The sequence below is a fragment of the Colius striatus genome, chromosome 26 (assembly GCF_028858725.1).
Source record: "Colius striatus isolate bColStr4 chromosome 26, bColStr4.1.hap1, whole genome shotgun sequence".
NCBI lineage: Eukaryota > Metazoa > Chordata > Aves > Coliiformes > Coliidae > Colius > Colius striatus.
This window is the reverse complement of record NC_084784.1, coordinates 190,468-198,270: the sequence shown is the minus strand read 5'-3', so window position 1 is coordinate 198,270 and position 7,803 is coordinate 190,468. Positions and strand designations below refer to the sequence as shown.

The 7,803-nt window shown below is 46.9% G+C and overlaps 1 long non-coding RNA gene across 1 annotated transcript; it reads left to right on the top strand.

The window, feature by feature from the left end:
- Positions 1-5,716: 5,716 nt before the first annotated feature.
- On the top strand, positions 5,717-7,112 carry LOC133627923 (uncharacterized). Its single transcript, XR_009820430.1, has 3 exons — positions 5,717-5,782; positions 6,522-6,582; positions 7,032-7,112. It is a non-coding gene; the product is annotated as an uncharacterized LOC133627923 (long non-coding RNA).
- The last annotated feature ends 691 nt before the right edge of the window (positions 7,113-7,803 follow it).

The following is a 7,803-nucleotide window of genomic DNA, read 5'->3' as shown; positions in this document are numbered from 1 at the left end:
TCAGATTGGGAGTACCATTTCTGTGTCTCCATGAAAACCATGGAATGACATTTTCCTGGAGAGTTCTCAGGAGTCCAAATGAGATGCAAAGAGATGATAGAGCAGGTGAGTCACAGCATCTCTGGGGGACCGTGGGCTTTTAGCATTGCAGCTGCTGTTGCAGGACTGCCATGGATGTCAAATGACAAAGAAGACATGTAGGGTCTAAATCTTGTTTGGCATCTTGGAAGACATGAAAAGGAGAGACAAACTTAAAATATCCAGAAGTCTGTTGTAATGTGGCAGATGAAGCTCTTGGCAGCTTCTAAGTTCAAGATCCTGGCATCCTTAGGGTGCTCAGGATCAGAACCAGTGCAAAAGCTTTTGAGATTCCTTGGCCCAACATGTAGACTAATTCACCTCTTAAAAGCATTCCAGTGTCAGTCAGGTTGTTCAAGGTGGGGAGAGCACATAATACACCTTTCCCCACTAAGTATGTGGAGGAGAATACAGTTATTTGCTTTATTGCTTTAGTTTTCCTGAGTACTTCTGTGTCTTAGTACATCTACTGCAATACAACAGCATTTTGAAGAGAGAGCTCAAGGAACCAATTTCACAATCAGCATCTTTATTGACACAAAATGGCAATATTTACAATCCTTAATCAAATTCTGACATGACAGCTTTCTGCAAGTTCAAGTCATTTTGTTGCAGGCTTCAACTAGTTGTATAGACTTGGGTTTTACTTTTTATGATGTCTGAAAGACTTTCATTTTTGTCTAAATATCATCATGGTTATTTCTCTGCTAGATTTAGTTGAACTGTAGAGTAACTTCTATAGCCAAGCTGCTCAGAAAGTCACTTTGCTTTCCTGTGTAATAGTCCATTATAATGATGATGACATCTAGATTTCAAGTTAAAATCAAAACTACTTTGCTAAATCCTGAAAAATCTCTTCTTCTGGACACTGCATAAAGTCAACATCATGTTTTAGATAAGATGAGCTGGTTTACATTCCACTCTCAATAGCATTTCAAGTGCTGTTAAATTTTACCAACATCAGGAAATTTTTAATTGTGCTTCTACTTGTGCTGGTTTAGCCTGATGTCCACCCAGTCATTAAATCACTTCCCTTCCTAAACTGGAGAGAGAGGGAAATATAACAAAGCACTTGTGAGTTAAGGACAGAGAGGTCACTCAGCAATCAGCGTCACGGGCAAAACAGACTCAATTTGGGGAGAAATGGTTTGATTATTGCAAAAGAAGAGCAGGGAGATGAGAAATAAAACCGTCTGAAAAACCCCTCCCCCCACCCCTCCTCTGCCCAGGACTCCCCTTCCTTCCCCCCAGCAGCGCAGACCATGGGGGTTGTGCTCAGTTCATCGCAGATGGACTTTGCCGCTGCTGCTGCTCAGGGGGAGGCCTCCTCACGCTTCCCACTGCTGCACTGTGGGCTCCCTCCCACGGGAGACAGTCCCTCACCGACTGCTGCAGCGTGGCTCCTTCCCACGGGCTGCAGCTCCTCACCGACTGCTCCAGCCTGGGGCCTGCCATGGGGGCAGCTCCTCACACCCTGCCCCAGCGGGGGTCACCCACCGCCACAACAGTCCCACGGGGACACACTGCTCCAGCCCGGGGCCCTCCCAGGCTCACAAGCGCTGACACAAACCTGCTCTGCACGGGCACCAAAAAAGAGGATTTAGACCCTAAAAGTGTCAGTTTAGACTAAAAAATGGGGATTGAGAGCATAAAAGAGGGGGACTAGACCGAAAACAAGGATTTACCCCTTAAAAACAAGACTTTAGGCCCAAAAAATGAGGATTTAGACCCTAAAACTGTGGGTTTAGACCCAAAAAACGAGGCTTTAGATCCTAAAAGTTTGGGGTTAGATCAAAAAATGGGTATACAACTGGGGGTTTAGATCCCAAAACAAGGCTTTAGACCCTAAAATATAGACTTTAGACCCCAAAAATGAGGGTTTAGACCCTAAAACAGTGGGTTTAGACGCCCAAATACAAGGATTTAGACCCTGAAACTAGGGATTTAGGTGGTATAGATAGACCTTAAAACAGGGGGGTTTGACCAAAACAGAGAATTTAGTCCCTAAAACTACGAGTTTTGGCATTAAAATAAGGATGTAGACCCTTAAACAGGAGGATTTATACTGAAAAAGAGGATTTAGACGCCAAAACTGGTTGTTTAGACGCCCAAAATAAGGATTTAGACCCTAAAACCAGGGGTATAGTTGTAAAAACAAGGATCCAGACCCTAAAACCGGGAGTTTAGACAGCAAAAACGAGGATTTAGACCCAAAACCAGGTGGTATAGACCTCAAAAAAAGGATTCAGACCCTAAAAACAAGACTTTAGGCCCCAAAAATGAGGATTTAGACCCTAAAACTGTGGGTTTAGACCCAAAAAAGGAGATTTAGACCCTAAAACAGGGAGTTTAGACTGAAAACCAGGACTTAGACCCTAACGCTGGGTCTTTAGACCCCAAATACAAGGATTTAGACCCTAAAACCAGGGTGTTAGTCCTAAAAACGAGGATCCAGACCCTAAAACTGGGAGTTAAGACACCAAAATAAGGGTATTTAGGTGCTAAAACTGAGGGTTTAGACCCCAAAAATGAGGATTTAGACCCTAAAACTAGGGTTTTAGCCATAAAAAAGAGGATCCAGATCCTAAAACTGGGAGTTTAGACAGCAAATACGAGGATTTAGACCCAAAACCAGGTGGTATAGACCTCAAAACAAGGATTCAGACCCTAAAACCTAGACTTTAGGCCGCAAAAATCTGGATTTAGACCCTAAAACTGTGGGTTTAGACCCAAAAAACGAAATTTAGACCCTAAAACAGGGAGTTCAGACCGAAAACTAGGACTTAGACTCTAACACTGGGTCTATAGACCCCAAATACAAGGATTTAGACCCTAAAACCAGGGCTTTAATCTGCAAAACTGGGATAAAGACCCTAAAAGCGGGAGGTGTGGAGGCTCGTTGGCGCCCCGCAGCCTCCATTTCCCATCACCCCCAGCGCGTCGCTGCCGCCCAAAGCCGCGGGCGGCAGCCGCGGTGCCTGCCGGGAGCTGTAGTTGTGCGGCGGCGCGCGGCAGGAGGCGGCGTGCGGCGGAGGGGGCGGGGCCTCGGCTTCCCAGCGTGCCCCGCGCGGAGCCCTTGCTCGTGCCCCGCTGGCGTGGGCTGCAGGAGGCTGTGGCTGTGCTGGAAGCTGATCGTGGAGCGAGCTCCTGGCAGCAGCTGGGAGCCTGTGGGGAGGTGGCCGTGCAGAGCAGGTTTGTGTCAGCGCTTGTGAGCCTGGGAGGGCCCCGGGCTGGAGCAGTGTGTCCCCGTGGGACTGTTGTGGCGGTGGGTGACCCCCGCTGGGGCAGGGTGTGAGGAGCTGCCCCCATGGCAGGCCCCAGGCTGGAGCAGTCGGTGAGGAGCTGCAGCCCGTGGGAAGGAGCCACGCTGCAGCAGTTGGGGAGGAGCTGTTTGGGACTTCTGAGGGGTGAACTGTGTGGCTACTGGGAGTTACTGGGTGTGAACTGGGAGCTACTGGGTATTACTGGGCGGCTCATTGAGGCACAAGGGGCTGCAGTGAGGAGAACTGGGAGTCACTGGGAGCTACTGGGGACCTCTACGGGTGAACTGGGGGTTCCTGGGGAGGGATTTGGGACTTCTGGGAGCTACTGAGAGGAGGCTACTGAGGGATAAACTGGGAGGATGTGGGAGCCTTTGGAGAGGGGAGTTGGGGCATTTTTAGGCCTTTTGGGGTTGTTTGAGTCCTTGAAGATTCTTGGGGGGTGTCGAAGACTTTTGGGGTGTTTTGGGGTTCCCTCCTCATCCTGAGCCCCATCCCCAGCGTGGTGTGCCAGAGCAAATGCTGCGTTCCTTGAACTGGCCCAGTGACCCGAGTACTTCATGGTGGCATTTCTGTGAGCCATGGTTACAGCATTGATCTCAGGCAGATGGGGTTTTATTTCTTGAGGACAGTTCCCTTTCTCTCTGTGTATGAGCAGGTGGATCAGCACAGATCAGCAGGTCACCACCAAGGCTGCCATTCCTGTAGCCTGCCGTGTGCCCTGGCATCTCTGTGTCACATTTCTGGGGAGGATCTTGCCATAAGCTAATGCAGCTGTTTCTTGCTGCCAAACTGGAGTCCTGTCTCTGGTGCCCAGATGTAATACCAGGGGTGCACCGACTGGCTGAAGCTGTCTTCCTCTCCTGATAGCTGATGGTTCAAGGAAGAACTGTAGTCCAGGCTTCATCTTTGTGGTACTTGTGCAGCAGAGACCAGACACCCAAGGACTTGCTCTTGCCCTGTTCTGTTCTCTCGCTGCATCTCTGAGAGCAACTGGCGACAGAGCAGAAATGGGACTTTGAGGGGGGTTCAGTTGCACTGAGTGTAGCAGGAGAGAGCAGTGTCTGTGCAGGGATGGATTTGCACAGGAGCCCTCAGCATTTCTGCTGCCCTCAGGGAGAACTGAGCGAGGGCTGCGAGGCCAGAGGACGGACTGTGGGTGAGAAAAGAGCCAGGGCAGCCGGGCTGTGCCCCTGCCTGGTGCCCAGTGCCCTGTTGCTGCCCCTTTGTGGCCATCCCCTGTGAGCCTGCACAGCCCCAGCCCCTGCTGAGAGCAGAGGGATCCCCCTCACACCACTCTGTGTCTCGCCGTTGCTCAAGCTCTCAGCCCCCCACGGCCAGCCAAGGGCACTGACGGCTCGTTTCCCCCGCCCAGCAGCACTGTCTGTGCCTCAGTGTGTCTGTGCTCTCTGTGGGGCACTGACACAGCACAGAGATCCCAGCCAGAGCTGCTGTGGCCCTGCAGAGGAGAAGGCTGAGCTCAGGGGCCCTTCTCAGCGCTGAGGGCTCCCTGCAGGGCGGGGGGGCGAGAGGCTGGGGCCGGTGTGTGCTGTGTGGTGGGCAGGGACGGGACACGGGGTGCCGGGCACACGCTGACACAGGGGCGGCCACCCAAGGCCCTCCCTGGGTACCCCCAGGCACTGCCCATGCGCAGCCTGGGGTGTGAGGGGACGCGGCACGCAGCGGCCGCACGGGCACAGAGACACACAAGGGCAGCATCTGCCCAGCTCCTGCTTGTTCCCTCCAAGGGGAGGCCTTGGCAGCTCAAAAGGAGGGGGTTTGACCCAATGGGATGCTTTGGAAAGCTAAAAACAAGGCTTTCAATGCTAAAAACAGAAGTTTGGAGCTAGATACAAGGCTTTGGAAGACAAAAAAAGAAACCTGGGCCCTAGCATGAGGGTTTGGAAGCTAAAAAGGAGCAGGTCTTTTTGAACCTAAAAACCCCCCAGTTGTATACCCATTTTTGGGTCTAACCCCAAACATTTAGGATCTAAATCCTCATTTTTTGGGTCTAAACCCACGGTTTTAGGGTCTAAATCCCTTTTTTTGATGTGTAAAGTCCCCGTATTAGGGTCTAGATCCTTGGTTTTAGGACTAAACCCTGTTGTTAGGGTGTAAATCCGTGTTTTCCGGGTCTAAACTCCCAGTTTTAGGGTCTGTATCCTTATTTTTAGGACTATATCCCTGGTTTCAGGATCTAAATATGCATTTTTGGTGTCTAAACATTCTCCTGTGTGGTTGATGTTCTTGTTGCATGCTTGATTCTTATTGAAGAAAATTCGGTTAGGTAAGAAAACCACCTTGAGCTCAGTAATCTTTTTTTTCTAAAATGTTGCTCTTAAACAGTATTTTACTGCCAGAAAAGGATTTGTCTTTTCTTGATAGATTGTCAAAACAATCCCAGGATTGCCTTTCAAGGAAAATCCAGCAGTTCACACAGACAGGTATGGTACAGTGTGTTACATATTTGAAACAATTGTGTAGCCAGATAATTAGGAGCTGTACTATGTTTCCAGTTACTCTTCTTAGACAGCTAAAAGGGCAGAGGGTAAGACGAGATGTGTGCACATGGTATTGGGGAAGGAGGCCATTAGAAGCTGCTGATACTTATCCAGACCACAGTAAAAATAGCAATTCTTTCTAAACAAGGCTGTGATGAGGCAGTACGTTTCTGCACACTCAGCATATTCAGTTGCCTTATTTTATTCTTAGTGTGATTTATAAAGTTCTCCAGCTGAATGAAATCTGACTGAGTTGATTTGTGCAAGGCTTTTATTATGCTGCAGATCACTTGCTGCATATGTAAACAACCTGAGGGGTGGTTTTAATTCAAGTTTTAACTGTTGCAAAGATACATTGTTTCATGGTTTTGCAACTTTAAGAGACCTTTTTCCTGCAGTCCCATCTGATTTTCTTCTGAAGTTGAGGAACCCACCAATTGTCTTGGTTAAAAAAACCTTCGGGTTATTTTCAGATACCTAAAACCTAATAGTAAATTTTACATCCAAAATGGTACTTTTTGATTTCTTCTTTCATGTTTGAGGGTTTTTGTTGGCACAGGTAATACATCAGAGATATTTTGTAGGTGAACTGTTTCGTGCCATTTTAGAAATATTGGTGATATTTATCGATTACACTTTCCTTTTGCATTTCCATTGAATTTAATATTTGTATATTTCTCAGGCTTCAGCAGTGCTTAAATTCTGATCCTTTGAACACACATAGAACTGGAAATGAGCAACAGGTAATTCCAGGATATAACTTCCATTTAAACCTCTGCAAACGTGTGTCATATATGTGGAGGTGTGGGTAGTGTTGAGGCTACAAGAGTGGTCATTGTGGAGGGACTCTGTGGAGGGACATCAGGGACTGAATCCAGCCACATCAGCAACAAGACCAGACCAAAGCTCAGCAAGCCAGCAAAGTTGATGGTGCCTCTGTGAAAATATGAAGGGGAAAAAAAATGCAGGGGAAGAGACAAAAAGAAAAAAAGCAAGAAACAGAGGCAATGGCCAAGTCAGGGGACAGTAGGAGTCTCAGCACTGTTCTGTGTGACGTGTGTGTGAGTTGTACTTCATTTGTGTTTAGCATTTCTTTGGCTAATTCTTCTCAAAAAAATAGTTTTTAAGTTGGGTGTAAGCTCAAACCCATCTACTAAGTATTGCCTTTGTCATCTATTTCATATGGTTTCAGAGTTTTCAAAATCTTGAAGAAAGAAACTTTGTCTTTCTTGGCAAGAAAATGAAGCCACCATCAATTCTGGAAACAGCACCACTTCTTGAAGATCTGGAAAGGGTAATGCTAATGTAATACATTACATTTAGTATTTTTAAGACTAGTATCATACCTTAACTTTCAGATACTAAATATTATAGTAGCTAATTTTGATTGAGGAATGTGTAGGAGGTTGTTCATACGGTTGAGTAAATTATGCTTCAGAGAGACTGTAGAATTGTACAGTTTCATCTGATCTATCAACCACTGCTACAAATGATGGCATTTGAATTAGATGTAAGAATTTAACTCCTCATGCCAGAAGAACTCTTATCATCTTGTGTGTTAAGGAAATGTATTATGCAGTGGGTCAAAGGCTTTTAAATTGCTCAGTGCTTTGTGTTGCCTTGTTGGTGTTTCAAGCACACGATTTTCAGGTAGAACTCTTTATTTCTCTTTCTGTAGGAACTTACTTGGAAAAAAGTTGTAGGCCCTAACTCCACTGAATCTTACTGTTGGCCACCAATAGCTCAAGGATGTGATGTAGTTGCCATCTCATATCAGGGAAATAATCCTTTCTTGTATATTCCGCTAATTCTTACACTTTTGCAGTTGAGCAGTTGCTACAAAGCCTTGAGAAACAGGAGTGGAGGATGTGTATATTAGAGTACTGCAGGTTTTGTGTTCTAAGGTGCAAATGTCAATGAATGATCCAAAAGGTAGTGCATGTTGAGAATGGGTGCATCTGATG